Here is a 25,493-nt window from a genome sequence, read left to right as displayed (position 1 = left end):
AAGTCAGAAATCTCACACAATATCAGCTCCATATTTAATAATAGAAAGTCATTGCTGAAGTTATCAGGAGATGCAAAAGAGATTGGACCACCTCTCACCAATTCTGTTGTAAATAGTAATGTGGAAAAGGAATTTAGTTGTCTAATGAAGAAATCAACAAATTTGTGATGAATTTATCTTATTCTCACAAGAGTAAGCTTCCAAACCTGTTACATTGGATGGAAGAGGTTGTTCCTTAAGAATAGGAACATATCAAGATTTTGTATTTGGTGAAAAACTTCAATGATTGTTGTAAGTCATGAATAGACATACTAAGACTTGCAAAAATAAAATGGTAAGAATCTTATCAGATGGACAAGAAGAATCCAAAACAGAAGTGGCTGGAAAAGATCAGCAGATCCGGCAGCATCTGTGAAGAGAAATCAGAGCTGATGTTTTGGGACTAGTGACCTTTCCCCAGAACAGCTGGTGGCTAGGAAAACGTCAGTTTAAATGCATAGGATAGGAATGGGGGAGGGTTAAGAAGTAAATGATAGATGGAGAAAGAGCCCAAAGAGAGAAAATAACTTTTAGACAGACAAAGGACAAAAACAATCATATGTGTTTTGCTTCTTGAAAGATGAAAAGCAAGTTACTGGTGTAGAAATCTTTGTAAACAAAAAATACAAGAGATCATTCAAGATTATTGGCCGATCTCAGAAAGAATGATTATAAGTAAGAAAGCATTTGATCTATTTGTCATACATGTTTATGTTCTGATACAAAATCACAGTGAATATGGAATAGAGACATTTTATGGTGTCAATATGAAGTGCTATAATGAAGTCAAATCAACTAATGTGGTAATTATAATGATTGACTTAATCACTGAAACTGATGAAGAAACATCAAGAATGAATGTCGGTTGTCATGGAAATTAAATTGATTCAACTCAACTGCTAGCAAGAGCAAGGGGGGCGCGGGGGGGCAATACACTTGGCAAAGATGCTTTGTGTAAGAGCCATGAACAAAATTCACATATTTGTTTTATACTATTCTTATCACACACTCAAGGACAAGGGCTGGGAAACATTCAAACTCTTATTTTTTTCAATCCCTTGCTGTGGATATAACTGTCTTTATGTTTTCCTAAGCTTTTTGCTGAATTCGGCTGCTCGTAAGGCCAGGTTGAATGTTTGCAAAGTTCAGCAAAGACAAGCTGTCTCCTTGACTGCAGAATTCAGCAAAGTGTTTGCAAAGTTCAGCAAAATATTAAATTTAGCAAAGCATTCCCTTTCAGATTTCACAGTAAATGTTAATTTTTGTTAATTTTTCATTACATTTTCCCATTTTTGTCATTTTATGACAAGGACAACAACCCCCCAAAAATACTGAGCCAGATAGCTATACATCAAAAATGCTTAGGGAATACCAGGCCTTTCCTCAGACACCATCTAGCTGTAACACAGCTTTGTGGTGGTATCGTCACTTGTACTCTGTACACAGCCCATCTTCACACGTCACACTTGTCAATGTTGTGGTAGGGTGGAGTCCATGCAATCGGATCTTCCTGATAGGTTACTGATAGTTTTACCATTTGGTATCATAAGCAAGCGACATAGGCAGGTACAGAAGCAGGATCCTAGACAAAGCACTATGAGTAAGACTAGTCCTACAACTAGTAGAACATGTAGGATCCAATACCCCCATCCTCCCCAAAAGGAGGCGAGCCATCGGAACCAGGAGTCATCTGCTGGGGGAGGCGGTCATATCGTTGCCTTCAGATGATTTATTACACCAGTGATATTTGGTCTGATTCTTGATAAAGGAACAGGCGATGTTTATGATCGTACCATTTGCATAGGTTGCTGAGCAAGAGTCTTTGTTCAAGTACAGTGTTGTAGTACACTGGGAGATCCCCAAATGGAGTGTCCCCTGATTGCTGCAAATACACATTTCTCCCCTGCCTTCCACTATGTCGAATGTTGTGGTCGGGTGTGTGTCAGCCTTGGGACTGCAGTTAGCCTTGAGTTTGGGTGGTGGTGCGAGATTCGCCTTAACTGCTCCCCCTATCAGTGTCAGGGTAGTCACCACCCGTGGAAGCAGACAGCTAGCATTTCTCGCCAGGCTCTCTGATTGGTTTGGCAGTCCACCGTTGGGCTGTGAGCAAACATATCCAACAAGGGTATCCAACATCTAATCTCCGGTGTTATATTAGGGCCAAAGCACATGCTCTGTTCCCTTCACATCTAGCAATGGCCCTTCACACCTCCCAACCTACTGGCATCACATTTACGCCATTTATCTCCTGAAGAGCCAACTCCACTACCGAGTTAGACTTCGGGTTCAGGCGTGACATTAATGCCCTCTGCCCTGCTTGGGTTAGGTCCATGATCTGATTTGGTTGGTTGCCATGCCCCGATGCTATTATCTTCTGTAGGACCTTCTGCACTGCATCTTGGTGGGGTGGGGGGTTGATGGTGCGACTGTACCACTATATTCACCTGCTTATAGTTGTCGGAGAAGGGTCTATCTATTCCACACCACCAGACTCCTTCATCACTCTTCTGAATCTTGGATATTGTCACTTGTGTCCTGGCACCTCCTACCTTGATCATAGAACAATCTATTTCCTGTGTCAGGTATCTCTTTTGCCATGGTGGCTACTACTAAGTGCCAGTCACCAGTGCCGCAAGGATCCCTACATAAATATTTATTTTCCCATTTATAGTTGTCCTGGTTTCTAAACGGCCATGGGTCGCATGTAAAAGTCCCCTTAGCACCCTCAGTTAAGTTTACCATCTGTGGCTGTATCCCAGATGCCCCTGCTCTTACACATAGCCCTACCAGGGTGCTTGCTAACAGTGTGAGCAAGGGCAGCCCCATATTTGTATGAGGCTTCTAATCACTACTTGCACTTAATTGGTTCCGGTGTTGTCCGATGTCTCCTCAGGCCCAGCTACACGTTTGCAATGGCTGGCGTGTATCCACATAGCTCTTTCAGCGATCTTAACAGCTGTATGTGTTGTAAGGAGTACTTGAAACGATCCCAGCCATCTCTTCGCCTTCCAGTTTTTCCTTCTGAAGTCTTCCACCACTATCCAGTCTCCAGGTTTTAGATTGTGCAAACTAATATAGTATAGGGGTTGGGAACATTTGAGGCACGTGGGACAACAGCATTACTGACTCCTGCAGGTCTTGAACGAACCTCCATTCTTCCGGTTGACCTGGAATGTTTGCCTATTTGACTGAAAGTATTGGCGTCCTCACCAGTGAGTTTTCACAAGGGATTATCACTCCAGCCTTTAGGAGGGATTCAAAGACTGGAGTAATTCCTTCTATGGCCTCGGGTTTTAATGGGTATTGTACTCTGCAAGGACGATACTCAGACTTTGGGGTTATTCTTATGGGTTCACAGCCTCGTATGAGCCCCACATCATGTTTGACTTTTGCCCACAACTCAGTAGGGATTATTTTTAATCTTTGGTCCAAGACTTCCATCTTAGTGAAACACCAGACAACCCTCCTGGGCTCTTCAGGGCTAGCAGGGTTTACCTGGACTGTTCTATCTGCCTGAGTTAGCTAATTTAATTTCTTCTATATGTCCGCATATCTACATTGAACCAGATAGCCATATCGTCCCTGAAGACCCAACCTTTCGTTCTTTGTGCCTTTAGCACCCATGGTCCCAAATCCTGCCACCTGTCGCTGGATGTCTTCACCAGTGACTCTTGAGTCAAAGAGCCTTTCACATCAAAAAGATTGGATCTACTTGCCGTCACAGATACTTTAGATAAGTTTACACTGACTCACATCTGTGATCACTCCAATAATATTCGCACAATAATAACTGACCTGGTTTAACCAATCTCCTGAACAAATCCTTCTCATATGATTCATCAGGGCCATCACAGTGTATGTGTGCTGTGCAGTGCAGCATGACCCCAGCAAGAAAATAGATGTTAATAGGATTAACATGGTTACTTACTTCCAGGGCGAGTGAATCGCTCACTGAACTTATCGTGCTCTGGCTTAATCGCCACTCATAGACATAAATCAGAGGTCGTGGGTCGTATTTTACAGCCTGCACTGGTAAATCTTCCCTTTGAATTACCTGCAATCCTGTCGGGGTACTGTGCAAATCCAACCCAAGTTTCTCTATGAGATCCCGACCCATCAGATTTAAAGGACGGAATTCCGATAACAAAAATGAGAATTGCAATGTTTCCCCATTACTAGTTTCGCACAATAGGGGTGCGGAAAATCTCTTTCGTACCATGACTCCTGATACCCCTATTGTGTTCAGGAACTTTCCACTCATCTTTATTTGCGTCGTTTGTCTGAGCTGGCTTAATTTAAGGACTGAATACATTGATTTTAGATTACTTACAGTGTGGAAACAGGCCCTTCGGCCCAACAAGTCCACACCAATCTGCCGAAGCGCAACCCACCCACACCCCTACATTTACCCCTTACCGAACACTACGGGCAATTTAGCATGGCCAATTCACCTAACCTGCACATCTTTGGACTGTGGGAGGAAACCGGAGCACCCGGAGGAAACCCATGCAGACACGGGGAGAACGTGCAAACTCCACACAGTCAGTCTCCTGAGTCGGGAATTGAACCCGGGTCTCAGGCACTGTGAGACAGCAGTGCTAACCACTGTGCCACTATTGCCCTGTCTCTACCCAGAAGTGGTGTACCTTCTACATATAACATAGAGGTGGGCATCGACTTATATGTATCATTGTTATATTGAACATATAGTCCACACTTCACAATCTCAGTGCTCAGTTTGTGGGGTGGGACTTGTTTCGGTGCTCTTAAGGTTAGTAGAAGAGATTAGCATAAGTGAGTCTTTGTTGCCAAGCATAAGGGAAAGAGGCTTACCTGTACCTTGTGGGCTGCCCAACTCCACCTCAGCCTTCTCCCATCAATCACCCCGCTGTCCAGCCTCCAGGATCAATTGGGACCATCTGTGAGGGCTCCGCAAACAGCACCCGCCAGATTTACCTCTGCCAGCGCCTCTTCTGCTCTCTTTTGCTGCAGCACCTCTCTCCAACAGCTGGGCAACCATCTGCATCAGAGTAAGCTGAGCTTTTGTGCTTGCTGTTCCATCTTCAATTTCCACTTTTCCTTCTCTTGGGCCAGCAATGTCTTAGCATGTATTGCCTGTTGTTCAATGCCTTGGTTTTCATAAACCAAGAAACCACGTACCCGGTATGTCTTTGGCGAGTCCAACTCAGCCAGTGGTGGTTCCAAGTCTAAAATCACTCTTAAAATGGCTGTGTCTTAAACACTCTAGAGGCAGAAATCCCTTCCCTTGGGTTTTACTCAAATACCACACGAGAGTTCACTGGACCCTTTTCCTGCTTTATTTATTCTCTTAAAATGAGTCTCTATGTAGGATTACTTAAGCCACAACTCTTACCCCGACCCTATTTGATTCGAATCCCGGCACTGAGGCGATCCACAGATTCCCCGTTCTCTCATGCAAAAGGGCCAATTCAGCACTCAAGATGAAGTGAAAGACCTTCAAGGCGCTGGCACCTGTGCCTCCTGGGAATCTTCAGAATCTCATCCAGTCACAGGGTCCCAGGACAAGTCTGCAAATGTGTTGCTGGTCAAAGCACAGCAGGCCAGGCAGCATCTCAGGAATAGAGAATTCGACGTTTCGAGCATAAGCCCTTCATCAGGAACCAGATGAAGGGCTTATGCTCGAAACGTCGAATTCTCTATTCCTGAGATGCTGCCTGGCCTGCTGTGCTTTGACCAGCAACACATTTGCAGCTGTGATCTCCAGCATCTGCAGACCTCATTTTTTACTCCCAGGACAAGTCCCCAAGTCATGGAAATTAAATTGACTCGACGCAACTGCTAGCAAAAGCAAAGAAAAAAGCTTTATTTTTTAACCTCTGCATGCAGGGGGGCCAATACACTTGGCAAAGGCGCTTTATGTAAGGCCCATGAACAAAATTCACATATTCGTTTTATACTACTCTTATCACACGCTCAAGGACGAGGGTTGGGAAAAATTTAAACTCTTATTTTCTCATTCCCTTGCTGTGGACATAATTGTATTTATGTTTTCCTTAGCTTTTTGCTGAATTTGGCTGATTGCAAGGCCAGGTTGAATGTTTGCAAAGTTCAGCAAAGTATTAAATCTAGCAAAGCTTTCCCTTTCAGATTTCACAATAAATGTTAACTTTTGTTAATTTTCCATTACATCGGTCAATCTGGTCTTGGATTGAGATATGAAGGAGGTGACAGACTGATAAAGAACGATGTTATCCTGAGCCATTATGGACCTTGTGAAGCACTGGATGTTGCTATGCCCTAGATGATAAAATGTAAATGCTCCCAGGAGCTTACAAGTAGGCATCATCAAGGAATGATAAAGTCAAGAAAATAGCCTGAAATGGGCATTGGTTATTCTTTTTTCAAAAAAATGTTATGGTTTAGGCTGTTACAAAGCATGGTGGCAACATGGTGACTCAGTGGTTAGCACAGCCACCTCCCAGTACCAGCGACCCGGGTTTGATTCCACCTTTTGGCGAACTTACGGAGTTTGCACAGTCTCCCTGTGTCTGCTCCGGTTTCCTCCCAAATTCCAAAGGTATGCAGATTAGGTGAATTGCTCTTGTTAAATTGCCCATATTGTTCAGGGACGTGTAGGTTAGGTGCATTAGTCAGAGGTAAATATACAGTATTAGGATAGGGGAATGGCTCTGGGTGGGATAGTGTGGATTTGTTGGGCCAAATGGCCTGTTTCCACACTGTAGGGATTCTATGAAAGTGGGCAACAAGTGGAATGGACAGTTTCTTCTCAGGGCATGAAGGAAGGTGAAATTTGAGTGCTCAATGTTTTGGCAACATTTGATAAGTGTGCACCTGCCATTTGTCTGTAAGCTGACATCATTCCTGTACACATCATATATTCTTCCACTGACAACACGAACAACAGAGGGATCAGCACCAGTAACACCCATGTCTAGATCTGGCATGACTGCTGGGATTCTGATCCATACATTACAAAGGCATAAACATTAATTTCAAGCAATATATATGAAAAGGTAAAGCACATAGAGACATAGAAATATACAGCACAGAAACAGACCCTTCGGTCCAACTTGTCCATGCTGACCAGATGTCCTAAATAAATCTAGTCCAATTTGCCAGCACTTGGCTTCTAAACCACTACTATTCATATACTCATCCAGATGCCTTTTAAATGTTGTAATTGTACCAGCCTCCACCACTTCCTTTGGCAGCTCATCCCATACATGCATCACCCTTTGCATGAAAAAATTGCCCTTTAAGTTCCTTTTACATCTTTCCCCTCTAAGCCTAAACCTATGCCCTCTAGTTCTGGACTCCCCCCACCCTATCATGCTCCTCATGATCTTATAAACCTCTATAAGCTCTCCCCTCAATCTCTGGCACTCCAGGGAAAACAGCCCCAGGCTATTCCTCCTCACCCTTTAGCTCAAACTCTACAATGCTGGCAACATCCTTGTAAATCTTTTCTGAACCCTTTCAAGTTTCACAACATCCTTCCTATAGGAGGGAGACCAGAATTGCACACAATATTCCAAAGTGGCCTAACCAATGTCCTGTACAGTCGCAGCATGACCTCCCAATTCCTACACTCAATGCACTGATCTATAAAGGCAAGCATACCAAACTTAATTGCAATTGTTTTAAAAATGCATAATCTTTCCACATGGTAAAAATATCTGAAATATCACAGTTAAACATTTTTATTTAGGCTGGAGAAATTATTACAATGAATTTAACTCTAATTTAATGATTTTTTCATATTTATTTAATCATTATTGGTGTGATTGGATCTTTCCTGACTACGCTTGTCCATGGAGAAAATTGTTGATTTCTGTGTGCTTGCAGTGTTATTTATGTTAAACAAAGCCCTGAATTATATAGAATTACATAGTACCTTCCCATAGTCGGTCATTTTAACATCATGTCCTACTCACATGCCCACGTGTCTGTCCTCGGCATGCTGCAGTGTTCCAGTGATACACAGCGCCAACTGGATGAACAACATCTCTTTGTCAGACTTGGCACATCATAGCCTTCTGGACTTAATATTGAGTTCAACATCTTTAAATTGTGAACCAACTCCCATTTCTTCTCTTTCTTTTAGCTTGTTATCATGTCCTCCCCTCCCCCCATTCCATTTACTGTCCTTTCAAATCTGGTAAGAGACACACCATTGTTCTACCATTCTCACATTCCAGTCACTAAATTTGAACTAACAACATATTTTCTCCAATTGTTAAACCCCTCCCCAAACTATTGCATAAATGTTGCCCCCTTCAGACTTCTTCAGCTCTGAAGAGTAATCTAAACTTGAAACATTAGCTTGCTTTCTCTCCCTGAATGCTGTCTGACCCATTGTGATCTCCAGCACTTGTTATTTTCAGTACAGATTCCAGCATCTGCAGTAATTTATTCCTAGCATAAACGTCTTTCTGTTATTGCCTCATATGCTTATCTATCTTCTCTTTAAATGCTTGTATAATATTCACCTAAAAGTCTTCCTATGATAGCCTTCTTATTACTATCTAAGTAAAAGAAGGTCCCTTCTGAATTCTTGGTGGCTATTTTATAGTGATAGTTTTTAATTTTGGCCTTTGTTGTAAGTGGAAATGAACTCTAACAAATATACTATCAGAAACATTTCCTAATACTAAATAAATATAGCTATTGAGCCAACACTTTAGTCTGTCTCATTCCTACCTATCCTGATTCAGTTATATTAATTTTGTTTAATTTCTTATTAATTTAACCATTATCACCTCCTGATTTATTCTTTTGGCTAGGATACTGAGTCACATACTGATTCAGTAGTACAGGCGCTTTCTATGTTAATGATTAATGCTTTAAGAGCCATTGCAGATACAAATGGCTAAATGGCCTCCTTCTGCACCTTAATGATTCTATGATTCCATCCTGTTACTGGTGCCTTTATTCAATGCAAAGGAACACAGAGCACCCACACCACATTATTTCCCACATCAACCCTTTAACCACATTAATTTTCTTGGTCGGTCTGCTTCTCTGCCATTGGCAAGGAGCTCATTTGCTAATCCAGAGATTTTTACCCTTCATATCCTACCCAAAAGAATATAATCCCAGAGCCTGATGAGAAGCTGCTAGGGTTTACATTCAAGGCTGAAAGTGAGGACTGCAGATGCTGGAGATCAGAGCTGAAAATGTGTTGCTGGAAAAGCGCAGCAGGTCAGGCAGTATCCAAGTAACAGGAGAATCAACGTTGCAGGCATAAGCCCTTCTTCAGGAAGGCTTATGCCTGAAATGTCGATTCTCCTGTTCCTTGGATGCTGCCTGACCTGCTGCGCTTTTCCAGCAACACATTTTCAGATCTTTACCTTCAAGGCTATACGGCACTGGAGATGGGAAGAGGCCCTTACTTGTCCCATAAATTTTCTCAATTGGGCTTGGACAATCAACTGATTGACATCTGACGTGGAAGCTGGTGATGCTTTCCCACGCCATGTGACCAGTCTTCCTGCTTTGAGCATGGCCCTAAAGGCCCTGTAAAATTCCAACCTACTTCTGATTGTCAAAGTCACTTAAAAATATTATTGTGAATAACTACTATGAATAACTACCAATTCAGTAAACAATGTCTCAGTGTTTTTTATAAATTTGCATGTTTCTGCTTTTGTAATTTGTATTGAAAATTACAATTAATTTCATGCAAAGTTTGTTCAATCACTACAGGGAATATAAAACAGCTACTGAATGACACCTTTGTGAACTTCAACACTTAAAGGACTTCTTCACCAACTATTACTCTTATGTTTAAACTACTGGTGAATGCAGCTCAATAGTGAACCATCTGGTTCACAAATGTCTTTGAGGAAAGGAAGCTGTCATCATTATCTGATCTAGCAGGACATGCTCTTCCAGCACCACTATCCAGAAACTGGAAGAACACAGCAAGCCAGGCAGCATCAGGTGGTGGAGAAGTTGACATTTTGGGAATAATCCTTCTCCAGTACTGAAGAAGGATTAAACTCGAAACCACGACATCTCCACCTCCTGATGCTGCCTGGCTTGCTGTGTTCTTCCAGCCTTCTGTTTGTCTACCTTGGAATCCAGCATCTGCAGTGTTTTTGCCTCTAATCCTTACCTGATCTGGCCAACATGTGACTCACAGCAATGTGGTTAACTCTTAACTGTCCTCTGGCCATTAGGGATGGGTAATAAATGCTGCCTAGCCAATGATGTCCTTATTCTGTGAACGAATAAAGAAAACTTGGTGATTTAAATGGTGAAATATAGTTTCAATTGTACCCCATCACCAGTGTTCACAGACTTACTATAGCTCATTTTCCAGAAAGTAAATTTAGAATTCTCATTCTTGGATTAAATCCTTCCATGTCCTCACCCATCCTTATCTTTGTAGCCTTCTCCAGCCCTATTGTTCCCTCCTGTACGAGACCTGTATTCACAGAAACATAGAAAATAGAAGCAGCAGTAGATGATTCAGTCCCTCAAACTTGCTCTGTCATTCAGTACAATCATGGTTAATCATCTAAATCAGTACTCTGTTCCTGCTTTTTCTCCATACTCATTGATTCTAAGAATTATACCGGACTCCTTCTTGAAATTATTCAATGCTTTGTCCTTAAACTTTCAGTGGCAGAGAATTCCACAGCCTCACCACTCTCTGGGTGAGGACATTACTCATTTCAGTCTTAAATGTCTACTCCATATCTTAAAATTGTGACCCTGGATTTAGACTCCCTGGCCACCATGAGTATCCTTCTTGCATTTATCTTGTCTTGTCTCATTAGAATTTTATAGGTTTAAGTGAGATTCTCACCCTCTTCATTCTTCTAAACTTCAGCGAATACATTCCTAACTGATCTAGTCTCTCATGCTAAACCTTTGTTGGCCTCCCTCCAGAGCCAGAACATTCTTCCTCAGATAAAGAAACCAAAACTGCGTGTAAAATTCTAAGTGTAGTTTCACCAAGGCCCTGTACAACTGCAGCAATACAACCCTGCTCTTATATGCAAATCCTCTCACTGTGAGGCTAACATCCAATTAAAGTCTGGTTGAAGATTTGTAGCTCGGGTGTCCGTTGTTGTGGTTCTGATCACCGAGGTGGAAGTTTTTGCTGCAAACGTTTCGTTCCCTGGCTAGGGAACATCATCAGTGCTATTGGAGCCTCCTGTGAAGTGCTGCTTTGATGTTTCTTCCGGTATTTATAGTGGTTTGTTCTTGCCGCTTCCGGGTGTCAGTTTCAGCTGTAGTAGTTTGTATATGGGGTCCAGGTCTATGTGTCTGTTAATGGAGTTTGTGGATGAATGCCATGCCTCTAGGAATTCCCTGGCTGTTCTCTGTCTGGCTTGTCCTATGATGGTAGTGTTTTCCCAGTCAAATTCGTGTTCCTGGTTGTCTGAGTGTATGGCTACTAGGGATAGCTGGTCGTGTCGTTTTGTGGCTAGCTGATGTTCGTGGATGCGGATTGTTAGCTGTCTTCCTGTTTGTCCTATATAGTGTTTTGTGCAGTCCTTGCATGGTATTTTGTAAACTACGTTAGTTTGGCTCGTGCTGGCTATTGGGTCCTTTGTTCTAGTGAGTTGTTGTCTGAGTGTGAGTGTCCACCCGGAAGCGGCAAGAACAAACCACTATAAATACCGGAAGAAACATCAAAGCAGCGCTTCACAGGAGGCTCCAATAGCACTGATGATGTTCCCTAACCAGCGAACGAAACGTTTGCAGCAAAAACTTCCAGCTCGGCGAACAGAACCACAATAACATCCAATTGGCTTTCTTCCCTGCCGCTACACCTGCATAGTTACTTTCAGGGACCAGTGTACAAGAATTCTTTTGTTGCACCTTGCCCTTTCCCGATCTATTCAGAAAATTGTTTTCCTTCCTGTTTTTGTTTCCAAAGTGAATAACCTCCAATTTATCCACATTATACCTCCTTTGCCCATTCACTCAATTTGTCTAAATCACACTTCATCATAGAATAATAAAATTCCTACAGTGCAAATGAAGACCCTTTGACTCATTGAGTTTGCATCGATCCTCCGAAGAACATTCCACTGAGCACAAACACTGTTCCCTATGGTAGCCCACTAGTTAGTGCCTGGTACTTGGAAAATGATCATTTATTACTACTCTTTGTTTCCTGTCTGCCAACCAGCTCTCTGTCTATATCAGTACACTATATCCAATCCCATCAACTCTGTCATATGGTACATAACCACTGATTTAACACCATCATTGATGGCTATGGTTTTAGCAGTCTGAGCTTAATTCTACAGTTCCAGTCTAGGATTGCCACTGTGGAAAATTATGATGGAGCCAAAAATGTTTTGAAGAAATCCTGAGCCAAAATTAATAACATCTTTATAAATCTTGATTGATACCTTTAACTCGGCACTGCCTCTTGAAATCCTCCAATTCCCGAACCTCCACCCTTGAACCCCACCCCTCCAACAACAACAAGGATAGAAATCCCCAGTTCTCACCTTCCATCCCACTAATCTCCAGATACAACACATTACCATTTCTGCCACCTACAATCAGACCTCTCCACCAGAGATATATTTCTCACCCCATCCCTATCAGCATTCCACAGAGACCATTCCCTTTGCAACGCTCTCCACCAACCCACCTACCACTCGCAGAACCTTCTCTTGTCACCACAAGAGGTGGAAAACCTGCGCCCACGACCTCAGCCCAGATCCAACCCTCCAAATTGGCATCACCCTCTTGAATTGTCCTTCCTGTCCATCTTCCTTCATATCTGCTCCACCCTTCCTTCCGACCAATCACCATTACCCCCCACATCCATCTATCTATCATCTTTCTAGCTACCTTCCCCCAGCCCCACCCCACCCTCCTACTTCTCCCACAGTTCCCATTACCAACCCCCACCCCATTCCTGATGAAGGGCTTATTCTCCTGCTCCTTAGAAGCTGTGCTTTTCTAGTGCCAACAGCTTTTTCCCTGAACAGTTGCACAGCAATACCCATTACCTGGTTGGTGATAGTCAACAAAAGCATAACTAAACAGTAAAATGCTTACTCAAGAAATCTAGTCTTGAATAAACTGTTACTTGATAGTTTAATTACAATGAATGTATAAATCTCATTTATTCTTAAGTTTCACTTATTTTTAAGTTCTCTGTGGAGGGTATTAGGCAATAACTTCTGATTTATTATATTCGTGTGTTGTTTAAAATACAAACTTAATATTATTCCAAGTAAAACAGATCTATATTTGAATCTCAAACATAATTGTTGGAACAGCAACAACGTTAAGCAAACTGTTCATATTGCATGTAAAGTTGATGAAAACTTAGCTGAGGACATTATACTCTATTCCAATAGTATAAAAGATAAGGTAAAGTTGCCACAGTCTTACCAGACAATCGGGCTGCTTTCTCATGAAAGAGAAGACTGGTGGTGGTTTAACCTAAGATGATCACAGCTCAGGTGAGGTTGAGAAGGAGAATCCTTCATGGGGACCTCAGCTGTTATGGGAATTGAACCCACACTATTAGCATTACTTTAAATCATAAACAAGTTGTCTAGCCAATTGAGCTAACTGAGGCTGACTTGGTCATACTAGACTGACAAAATTGGTCATGTCCTAAAGGACTCCAGCTGCAGCACCTGGAAGCCTGAGTTTCAAAGCCGATGTGGCAACTGGGGACACTGTGTAGCATCTGTGAGGCTGACAGTATTGTGTAAAGTGCACACAGTGAGGTGGGTCACACCACAGTAAAAGAATCCACAGGCAAAAAGGGAATAGATGACCACAAGTCAGGGTAAGAGGATCAGGCAGACAGCACAGGAACCCCCTGTGGCTATTCCACTACAAAACAAGATACTTTTGGAGGAATTGAATTCTCAGGGAAACAAATAACAACCAAATCATTGTGTGACGGTTGGCTCTGCTGCAGGAGAAAGGGAGATGGAGAAAGTGTGGGAATGCAGCAATAATAGAGGATTCAATTATAATAGGAATATCAAGCATTTCTTTGATTACAAATGAGATTCCAGGGTGGCAGGGCTTTGGGAATCTAAGCAGGGTGACAAGGGAAAGAGGAACAAGGATGGCAATAAAAGAAAGAACAGTAAAATACAAAAATGGTAGTAAAGGACGAGAGGCAAATACGACCACATTACTAAGAAACATTAGGATGATTTAAAGTGGCAAAAAGGAAAGCCTAAAGGCTTTGCAGCTTAACATACGAGCATCCAAAGCAAGGTAGATTAACTGATGACACAAATCCAAGTAAATGGATAGGATTTTGCAGCCATTACGGAGACATGGTTGCAAGGAGATCAGAACTGGGACCTTAACATTTAGAGATATTTGAACTTTTGGAAAGACAGGAGAGAAGGAAAAAGTGGTGGGGTAGCATTTTTAATAAGAAATGAAATGGAGGCTGTTGTGAGAGATGATCTCAGCTTGGATTATGGAGAATATGTTTGAGTAGAGTTAAGTCAGAGCAAGGGAAAGGAGACACCGTTAGGAATAATGTATGGTCCTCGGAACAATAGACACATTTTATGAAATGGTATAAATCAACAAGTAATTGGGGCATATTGAAAGAATGGAGCAATAATTATGGGTGACTTTAATCTTCATGCTGACTGGGTCAATCAAGTTGGAAAGAGTACTATGACAACTAACTCATAAAGTGCGTTACGGATAGTTTCAGAGAATAATATGGCTTAGAGGCAACCAGGGAACAGGCTATCCTGGATCTGGTAATGGGTAAGAGAATAGGTTTAATAAACTACCTCAAAGTAAAGGATTGCCTCGGAAGTAGTGATCATAACATGACAGAATTTGATATTCAGTTCAAAAAGGTGAGAAACAATGTGAGCTTAAATAAAGTTAATTACAAAGAAATAAGAATAGAATTAGCGAAAGTGAACTGGGAAGATAAGTTAGCAGGAAAAGTAGTAAGAGTTGATAAAATATGGCTTTGGAAAAAGCACAGCAGGTCAGGCAGCATCTGAGGAGCAAGAGAATTGATATTTCGGGCGGGATCTTCTTCAGGAATAAAAAAGGATCCTGCCCAAAACATCGATTCTATTGCTCCTTGGATTCTGCCCAGACCTGCTGTGCTTTTTTCAAAGCCATGCTTTACCAGCTCTGACTCTCCAGCATCTGCAGTTCTCACTTTCTGTGAGGAAAGGCAGTAAGCAAGCAGTGTGTTGGAGTTATCCATTGCTGAAGAGAATTGTTAGTTGAGGCAGCAATTTCCATAATCAGAATTGTAACCTTCATGCTCTTGGCAATGAGATAAGATAATGATGTACCTCATAAAAACTTCAGTGGGAAAGAACAAAGTTGTTATTTAGTAAAATGAAGAAGTATAATCAAAGGTTAAACTAATTGCCGTTACATATTATATATGTAGTTCTACTGAAATCATAAGGGAAACTAACATGCTAACATTCTTCAGACAAAGTGCTGTTGGATAGTAGAGAGAAGCCTCCATCCCATCAAGGGGAGATTGAAGTACGAATGATATAAATGCCAAGGGTGGAATGATGTATAACAGAGGGCATAAACAGATAACCTTGTAAAAGGACACTGGAAAACAGATAGCACTGTAAGGGGGCAATTGCGAAACATTACTTAGTCATTATGACCTTAGGGAAAATAATTTCAGCTTCACAAGGTAAGAAACAGCACCATTCAGTATGATGCATCTGGCAACTATCTGGGGAGAAGCGTAACAGTCAGAGGGCATGTGGCAAGTCTGACGTCAATGTTTTTTGTAATCATTGTAATGTGGAATATATAAATATCCTGTACTTTATTAGGAAGAGGAAAGTGTCTTGGAGTCTGTCTCCAGTGACCTCTGCCAGACTGTGTGAAAGGAACTCCAAATAAAGATTGATTTGTGCTGCTGAACACAGGACTAAGACTCCTCTTTAAAGTCTCCTTGTAACACAGTGAATCAGGACTGTCAGCAAAAATATATCCTGGTAAAGAGGAAAGATTCTACGGGAGGGATAAACCAATCATAGCTAACCAGTGAAGTTAAGGCGAGTATAAAATTGAAAGAGAAAGCGTATAAGAAGGCAAAATTCAGTGATAACCTCAGAGACTGGGATAAATTCAGAATCCAGCAAAGAAGGATTAAAAAAGATAATAAAGAGAAAATAAATGAAGAAGACAAACTAGTAAGGAAATAAAAATCTGACAATAAGAACTTCTTTAAATATATATAAAAAGAAAAAGAACAGTCAAAGTGAACTTGGAAAATTATGCTGGAGAAATGATTATGGGGAAAAGGGAAATGGCAGAGAAGTTAAACAGATATTTTGCATCAGTCTTTACAGTGTACTTTGAACATCCCCTTAATACTAATGAATGCAGGGGAGGAATTAAATACCATCACTGTCACTAGAGAAGTAATTATTTGGAGATGCCAGTGTTGGACTGGGGTGTACAAAGTTAAAAATCATGCAACTAAACTTCCAATTAAACCTATTGGACTTTAACCTGCTGTTGTGTGATTTTTAACAAAAGAAGTAGCATGAGATAAACTATTGGAGTGAAAGACAGATAAGTACTTTGGCGCTGATGGTTTGCAGTGTAGGATCCTAAAAGAGGTAGCTACAGATATAGTAGATGCATTGGTTATAATTTTCCAAAAATCTTTGGAATCTGGAGAAACTCATAAGTGTTTTCAGGTGAGATAATACTAAAGGATTGGAAAACAGTAATATCCCTTTTCAGAAAGGGAGGGAGGGAAAAAGCTGGTAACTATAGGTCAATGAACCAAACGTATAGTAATAGAGATGTACTGCACAGAAACTGATGCTTCAGTCTTACATGTCCATGCCGAGCAACACAATCTAGCCCCATCTGCCAGCACCCAGCCCATATCCCTCCAAGCCCTTCCTATTCATATGTCTTTTAAATGTTGCAATTGTACCAGTCTCCATTACTTTCTCTGGCAGCTCATTCCATACATTTGCCACTTTCCCAAAGCAGCTTAACCAATGTCTTGTACAACCGCAGCATGACCTCCCAAGTCCTGTACTCAATACTTAGACCACTAAAGGAAAGCATACCAAACCCCTTCTTCACTATCCTATTTACCTGTGACTCCACTTTCAAGGAGCTATGAACCTGCACTCCAAGGGCTCTTTGTTCAGCAACACTCTCTGGGACCTTATCATTAAGTGTATAAGTCCTGCTAAGATTTGCTTTCCCAAAATGCAGCACCTCACGTTTATCTAAATTAAATTTCATCTGCCAATCCTCAGCCCATTGGCCCACCTGATCAAGATCCTGCTGTCATTTGAGGTCAGCTTCTTCGCTGTTCACTATACCTCCAATTTTGGTGTCATCTGCAAATTTACTAACTATACCTCCTATACTCACATCTAAATCATTTATATAAATGAAGAAAAGCAGTGGACACAGGACTGATCCTTGTGGCACTCCACTGGTCACAGGCCTGCAGGTTGAAATACAACCCTTCACCACCACCTTCTACTTTTGAGTCAGTTCTGTATCCAAATGGCTAGTTCTCCTTGTATTCCTTGAGACTACTAACCAGTCTCCCATGAGGAAACTTGTCAAATGCTTTACTGAGGTCCATAGAGATCACGTCTACTGCTCTGCCATCATCGATCCTCTTTGATCCTTCTTCAAAAAACTCAATCAAGTTTGTGAGACATGGTTTCCCATGCACAAAGCCATGTTGACTATCCCAAATCAGTCCTTGCCTTTCCAAATACATGCACATCATGTCCCTCAGGATTCCCATCAACAACTTGCCCATCACCGATGTCAGGCTCACCAGTCTATAGTTCCCTGTCTTGTCCTTGCCACCTTTCTTACATAGTGGCACCATGTTAGCCAACCTCTAGTCTTCCAGCACCTCACCTGTGACTATTGGTGATGCAAACGTCTCAGCAAGGGGCCTAGCAATTACTTCCCTAGCTTTCCACAGAGTTCTAGGTTGCACCTGATCAGGTCCTGGGGATTTATCTACCTGTATGCATTTAAAGACATTTAGCGCTTCCTCCTCTGTAATATGGACATTTTGTTGGATCCAGTTGTTATGGCAGTAATAGCAGCATGTCTAGAAAACCATAATCTAATGAAGCAGAATCAGCATGGCTTCATGGACGGCAATTCATTTGTAGTAATTTATTCCAGTTTCCTAAGGAAGTCTCAGCCAGAGTGGATAGTGAGGAACTTGTAGTTATGTTATGTTTGGACTTCCAGAAGATATTCGACAATGTACCTCACAAAAGCCTAATCTTAAGATAAGAGCCCACAGTTTGGGAGGTAGTATATTGGAATGGATAGAGAATTGGCTATTGGACAGGAAACAGTGAATGGAGATAAGGAGTTCTTTTTCTGGTTGGTAACCTGTGACCAATGGGGTTCTACAGGGTTGAGTGCTAGGTCCGCACACGGTTTACAATATAAAATTTAATGACTTGGGAAAATGAAGTGAATATACTGAGGCCAAATTTGCAGATGGTACAAAAACAGAAAAGGCAAGCTGTGAGAGGAATACAAACAGTTTGCAGAGCTATATTGAAAGGTTACTTAGCTCAGGAAGAAGTTAGCAAATGGAATAGAATGTGGGAACCAATGAAGTTGTTCCTTTGGCAATGCAGAACAAAATAACTCTTTCCTGTCTGGATGCAAATGCAAGTGCCTGCAGCCTTCCAATTAAGTGTTAAGTCTTTGTGGTCTGGTGTGTCTGCATCTTTGTTTGTTGGCTGTTAAATGTTGTCTTGTATAATTTGTGTACTTTGTCCTTTGAAGCTGGAAATACTTAAGTTTCATGTGCATTTGAGGACCAAATGGTGAGTTGAAAGTGTGGTGTGTGCTTGTATCAGTGTTAACATGTATGGTTAATATAATGTACTTTTAAGGATCTATCAGTGGTTGCATTAAAATATAACCTGCTACAAAATGTTGATTTAGAATTTGGTTCTAAAAGCTTGGTAAAAGTTTATGTCTTAGGATTGGTTACAGTTGATTAAAGTTAACTTAAGAAGTAAAATTAAGTTAAAAGATATGACTTATTCCCTCTTTCCTCAAATTAAAGTATGATCTGAGATGTGTTTGAGGAATAAGTTCAGACTAACCTTTATGTTTAAATTATCATGTTTGGAAGTTCATTTTCTGGCCAGAGTTAACTTTCAAATATTGTTTGAATACAAGTGAATCTTTAATTCCGGATAATAAGATTTGATCATCTTAAATGTTCTTTGATATGAAAGTACCCAAGTAATTGGAAAATTCGAGTTTTGGAAATACAATTTTCTTTGAACAAAATTATCTGATAATATATTCAAAATCTGAGAAAACTGATATCAAGGAGTTTAAAACAAGAAGAATCTGATAAAGGCTTATCCTTTCGTAGTTATAATATGCATCTCTTTTATTTTTGGAAAGAGGAAGAAAGGCTATTGATGTAATTATGTGCAAGGGTTTTCACCCTGCCTCCTCTAAACCAGCAGTAAACCATCACTAATTAACCCATTCTGTTTGAAGTGGAATAGATAGATACTGTTTTGTTTTTCAGGTAACTGAAGATACCAAAGCTTTTGTCAATGACTTTGAATTTCTGAATCTGTGAGCAGACTTCAACGTTTCAACATAATGTTGGATAACGCACCTTCAATCCATCGAGACATTTGTTAACAGTGCATCTCAGCATTGGAGAACTACTGGAAAAACATTAAATATATTGAATATCAGGGATTTCAAAACCACGATGCCTGAGTAAACTTTAACATGAAAAGAAATTATATTAAGACTCATATGACCTGGCATTCTATAACGTTTAAAGGAAATGGTTATCTGAAAATGTAAAAGGATTCTGAAAAATGGTAAAAAGCATGCACACAGTCTGAGTGGTTTCAATGCATAAATATTATTAAATATTATAACAGATATTTTAATTTATTATAAGAATACGTTCCACAGATGTCCAGAATTAGAATCATAGAATCCCTGCAGCATGGAAACAGGTCATTTGGCGCAACAAGTCCCCACCAAACCTCCGAAGAGTAATCCACCCAGACACATTCCCCTCCCCTATTACTATATAATTACCCCTGACTAATGTACCTAACCTACATATCCCTTAACACTATGGGCAAATTAGCATGACCAATCCTCCTAACCTGCAAATCTTTGGACTGTGGAAGGAAACCAAAGCACCCGGAGGAAACCCACGCTGACAGTCGCCTGAGGCTGGAATTGAACCTGTGACCCTGGCACTGAGCCACCAATCTGTCCCACTAGGTAGGATGGTAATTGCTGAATTGCAAAATTGAATGAGAGGAAGTGATTAAGGGTGGAGAGCAGTGGCAGAAGCTAAAAATAATTAGAATAGTGGGTTGTAATTGCAATTGAGGTTAACATGTATTTTAGTAAAAGGGAAGTTTATGTGAGAGAACTAGCCTTTCTCTTGGTGATGTTTGTCTCATAGAATCCTTACAGTGTGGAAGCAAGCCACTCAGCCCATCGAGTCCACAATGAACCTCCGAAGAGCAGCCCAGCCACACCTATCCCTAAACCTCCACATTTCCCATGATTAACCCACCTCATCTACACATCCCTGGACACTTTAGTTTGTCCAATCCATCAAACCTGCATATTTTTGGACTGTGGGAGGAAACCAGAGGACCCGAAGGAAACCAATGCATACACAGGGAGAATATGCAAAATCCACACAGACAGTCGCCCGAGGCTGAAACTGAACCTGGGTCCCTTGTGGTAACCAGTGCTAACCACTGAGCCACCATGTATTTCCTTTTAAGAGGAGTGAATTTAATCATTTAAATCTGAGGCATTAGGACCACATGTTAAGAGATAAGTAAAACCTCATTGATCTTTTGATAAAATCAGTTTAGCATTAAGAATATATGATATAATCTTGGGATACTGATGTTATTGTGGAAAAGTGATTGTTACCTCTGAAATAACAAAGATGAGGGAATGCATGGTTAAAAAAGGAATGGATCTCTGACATATACATCTACTTGACAAAATGATTAGTGTGACCTGGAACAGCACAAAAACATAATTTAAACAATAATCCACAGAGAAATTGACGTTAAAACAATGAAAGTAGTGTAGGTGAAATGGAGGTAAAAAAAATTAAAATAAAAAGTGTGATTGGTTATGTCAAACCGTTACAAAAATGCGGACTTTAGGAAGAATGATAGTAGGCTGAGTGACAGGGCCCATCAGATGACATATAGATACCCTCAAGAATAAAGGGCAAGAAGCATTAGCAAAAGGAAAAGCCTGATCAACATATTGTAATTTATTATAGCTTATTGTTTAATACCGTTTATATTACAGCTCAGAGGAGTTACTTGCACATGGAAGTAGACACTGCGTAATATATCCATACAAATATTCATAAAATTGGCAAGGGACCGAAAATATTGAAGGAATATCCTCGAGATGGATATTGAAGGAAGAGAGCTGGAGAAACTTTGAGTCAATATATGATGTTATTTTCTTGCTGTTGAACGTGGTGATCTGTGGATAGAGAACTACAGGATATAAAAAAAACCAAAGTAGTATAAATAAGAATTTCTAATATTCCGAGTTTACAGAATTTGAAAATAGTGAGTTTTAGAACAAGTTATGCAAATAGATTAACTGAAAAAAAATATAGAGAATTTGAACAGATCATTACATTCAAAGATCTGTGTTACCCCCGACAGATAAACATGTATGGGAAGTTAAAGATAAAGTAGTAACCCCATTAGGACTGATGGTGATTGAAGTGAATGAGCATGAGAGTCTGAGAGAAGTCAATGAAGAAGGAATGTCTTGGAGTCTGTCTCCAGAGTTATTTGTAGATAGATAAAAAAAAATCACAAGGCAACAGCCTGCACTCTATGAGAGGTAGTAAATACTGTGAGAAGCTTAATAACAGGAAAATGGATTCTTGGTAATGCAAGATGGAGGGCAAGAAAAAAATTGTGGCTGTGAGAGCTGCTCCTTTTTTGAGGAATTTTCAGTGTTGGAGCTGATTTCCTCAAATCCTAGGAGAAGTAATTACTGTTGTATAAGTTGTTACATTGTTTTGAACTTTGGAAACTAAAAGATCAAAACAGTGGCATTTTTAAAAAAGGAGGAAGACAGACAAAGGCAGTGGCAGTGACCACATGGAAATGATTCAAATGGAGAAAGAAACCTGCCTTCCTCCTTTTTTAAAAATGCCACTGTTTTCATCTTTTTGTTTCCAAAGTTCCAAAACAATGTAACAGCTTATACAACAGTAATTACTTCTCCTAGGATTTGAGGAAATCAGCTCCAACACTGAAAATTCCTCAAAAAAGGAGCAGATCTCACAACCACAATTCCTTTCTTGTCCTCCATCTTTCATTTCCCAAAATCCATTTTCCTGTTATTCAATTTTGTCTGACCTAGCACTAAATCTGCATAGCTACTGCCTCTGCTGTTTGATTTTAAATATCTCTGGACATGGAGTTCATAGAGTCATAGAGATGTACAACATTGAAACAGACCCTTAAGTCCAACTCAGCCATGCTGACCAGATATCCTAAATTAATTAAGTCCTGTTTGCCAGCAGTTGACCCATATCCTTCTAAACCCTTCCAATTCATACGCCCATCCAGATGCCTTTTAAATGTTGCAATTCTACCAGCCTCCACCTCTTCCTCTGTCAGCTTATTCCATACACGCAACACCCATTGCGTAAAAGGGCCCCTTTTAAATGTTTCCCCTCTCAACCAAAACCTATGCTGTCTAGTTCTGGACTCGCCCAAATCAGGGAAAAGACCATTAGACCATAAGACAGAGGAGCAGAAATTAGGCCATTCAGCCCATTGAGTCTGCACTACCATTCAATCATGACTGATAAGTTTCTCAAAACCATTCTCTCGCTTCATCAGGTAACCCTTGATCCTCTTAATACTCAAAAAACATATCTATCTCAGTCTTAAATATACTCAATGACCTGGCCTCCACAACCTTCTGTGGCAATGGCTTCCATGAATTCACCACTCTGTGTCTGAAGAAGTTTCCCCTTACCTCTGTTCTAAAAGGTCTTCCCTTTACTCTAAGGCTATGTCCTTGGGTCCTAATCTCTCTTACCAGTGGAAACATATTCCCAACATCAACTCATTCAGTAGTCTATATGTTTCAATTAGATCCCCCTTCATCCTTCTAAAATCCATTAAGTATTGATCCAGAATACTCAAACGTTCCTCATAAATTAAGCTTTTCATTCCTGGGACCATTCTTGTGAACCTCTTCTGAACACACTTCAGGACCAGTTCATCCTTCCTGAGATATAGGGCCCAAAATTGCACACTACACTACAAATGTGGTCTGACCAGAGCTCAGAAGTGCATTCCTGCTTTTATTTTCAATCCACTCAAAATAAATGCCATCATTGCATTTGCCTTCCTAACTACTGACTCAACTTGCAAGTTTATCTTGAGGGAATCCTGGACTATAACTCCCAAATCCTTTTCAACTTCAGACTTCTGAACTTTCTCCCCATTTAGGAAATAGTCCATGCCTTTATTCTTCTGACCAAAGTGCATGACTTCACACCTTCCCACAATGTACTCCTAATGTCATTTCTTTGCCCACTCTCCTAACCTGTCCAAATTCTTCTGCGGCCTCCTGCCTCCTCAATGCTACCTGTCTCTCAACCTATCTTTCTATCATCTGCAACCTTGGGCTGAGGAGTAGCAGATAGAGTTTAATTTAGATAAATGTGAAATGCTGCATTTTAGAAAGGCAAATCAGGGCAGGATTCATCCACTTAATGGTAAAGTCCTGGGATATGTTGCTGAGCAAAGCAAACTTGTAGTGCAGCTTTATACTTCCTTGACAGCGGAGTCATGGATGGACAGTTTAGTGAAGAAGACGTTTAGTATACTTTCCTTTATTGGTCAGTGCATTGAATATAGGAGTTGGGGTGTTATGTTGCAGCTGTACAGAACATTAGTTAGACCACTTTTGGAATACTGCATGCAATTCTTTTCTCCCTGCTATAGGAAGGATGTTGTGAAACTTGAAAGGGTTCAGATTGCCAGGGTTGGAGTGTTTGAGCTATAGTGAGAGGCTGAATAGGCTGGGGCTATTTTTCTTGGAGCATCGGATGCTGTGGGGTGACCTCATAGAGGTTTATAAAATGATGAGGGGCATGGATAGAGTAAATACTCAAGGTTGCAGATGATAGAAAGGTAGAGAGACAGGTAGCATTGAGGAGGTGGGAGACTGCAGAAGGATTTGCACAGATTAGAAGAGTTTAAAAGAAATGAATAGGTATATGAATAGGAAGGGTTTGGAGTGATATGGGCCAAATGCTGGCAAATAGGACTAGATTTATTTCGGATATTTGGTCAGGCATGGATGAGTTGGACTGAAGGGTCTGTTTCTGTGCTGTACATCTCGATGACTCTATGAGAGCACATTCCTGGGAATTATTCAGCCCAAAAAGCAGAATTAAGTGAAGATCATCTGTCAGGGATAATGATAGTATCTGATTTAATGGGAACTTTACCAATGTGGACTGAGACATGAGGCTTTCTGAAAATAAATAGTAGCCATGGTTCAAAAAGGAGGGAGGTAAAGACCTGGCACTGGATATTTGACAAATTGACCAAAGGGTTAAATAAGTGTGTTGGGGTAAGGCACCACTATTATGGTTGTATGTGCGCATACTCCCCTTACTTCAATCACACCATGTGCTGTTCCAACCCAAAGAGAATTGAAATGTACAGTCCTGAGAGAGCTTCCAGTTAAGGGAATGTTACTGTTAAAAAAAAGAGAGATATTGTATGATAATATAAACCATGAGATTGCACCTGTTGTAAGCAATGTCTCAGGCATTCAAAGGTCAGAGTGTTGCTCAATTTGGTTGAAAACAAATGTATTATATGTAAACCAATGTAGTAGTTTTCCAAACTGCCAATGCCATGGGAGCCACTAAATTTATGGAATGCCATATTTTCACTAGACATAAGAGGGAGTTGTTGCTTGACATTGTACAGAGGTCAAATACCAGGTATTCCAAAGTTGGTTCATTAGACATACAGGGTATGAATGAGAGTGTGTAACGGCTGAGATAAATTATGAAAGAATTAATAGCGTGGGCTGTAGAAGGTCTGACAGAACAAGCAGGGCTAGGTAAAAGAACAGTAAAGATACGGATAGATTAGTTGGCTGTGATGAAGCACGTGCTAAGCCAATAAATCACTTGACTTGACTTGAACAAGAGAATTACACATTCTGGATTGTGGGCCAGTTAAGACACAACGCTGGACTGATCCAAAATGGGGAGGTACTCATTGAATTAATGGTGCACAGCTAGTGCAATTAATCCAACCTAAGAGAATACTATACTACTGTAAATTCTAACAAGAGTTTATAAATGTGGATTTAATAGCATGAAAGGGCACATATTTGAATTTACCTGTGCCCCCACCAGC

The sequence above is a fragment of the Hemiscyllium ocellatum genome, chromosome 6 (genome assembly GCF_020745735.1).
Source record: "Hemiscyllium ocellatum isolate sHemOce1 chromosome 6, sHemOce1.pat.X.cur, whole genome shotgun sequence".
Lineage (NCBI taxonomy): Eukaryota > Metazoa > Chordata > Chondrichthyes > Orectolobiformes > Hemiscylliidae > Hemiscyllium > Hemiscyllium ocellatum.
The sequence above is the reverse complement of the archived record's forward strand: the minus strand, read 5'-3'. Positions refer to the sequence as shown.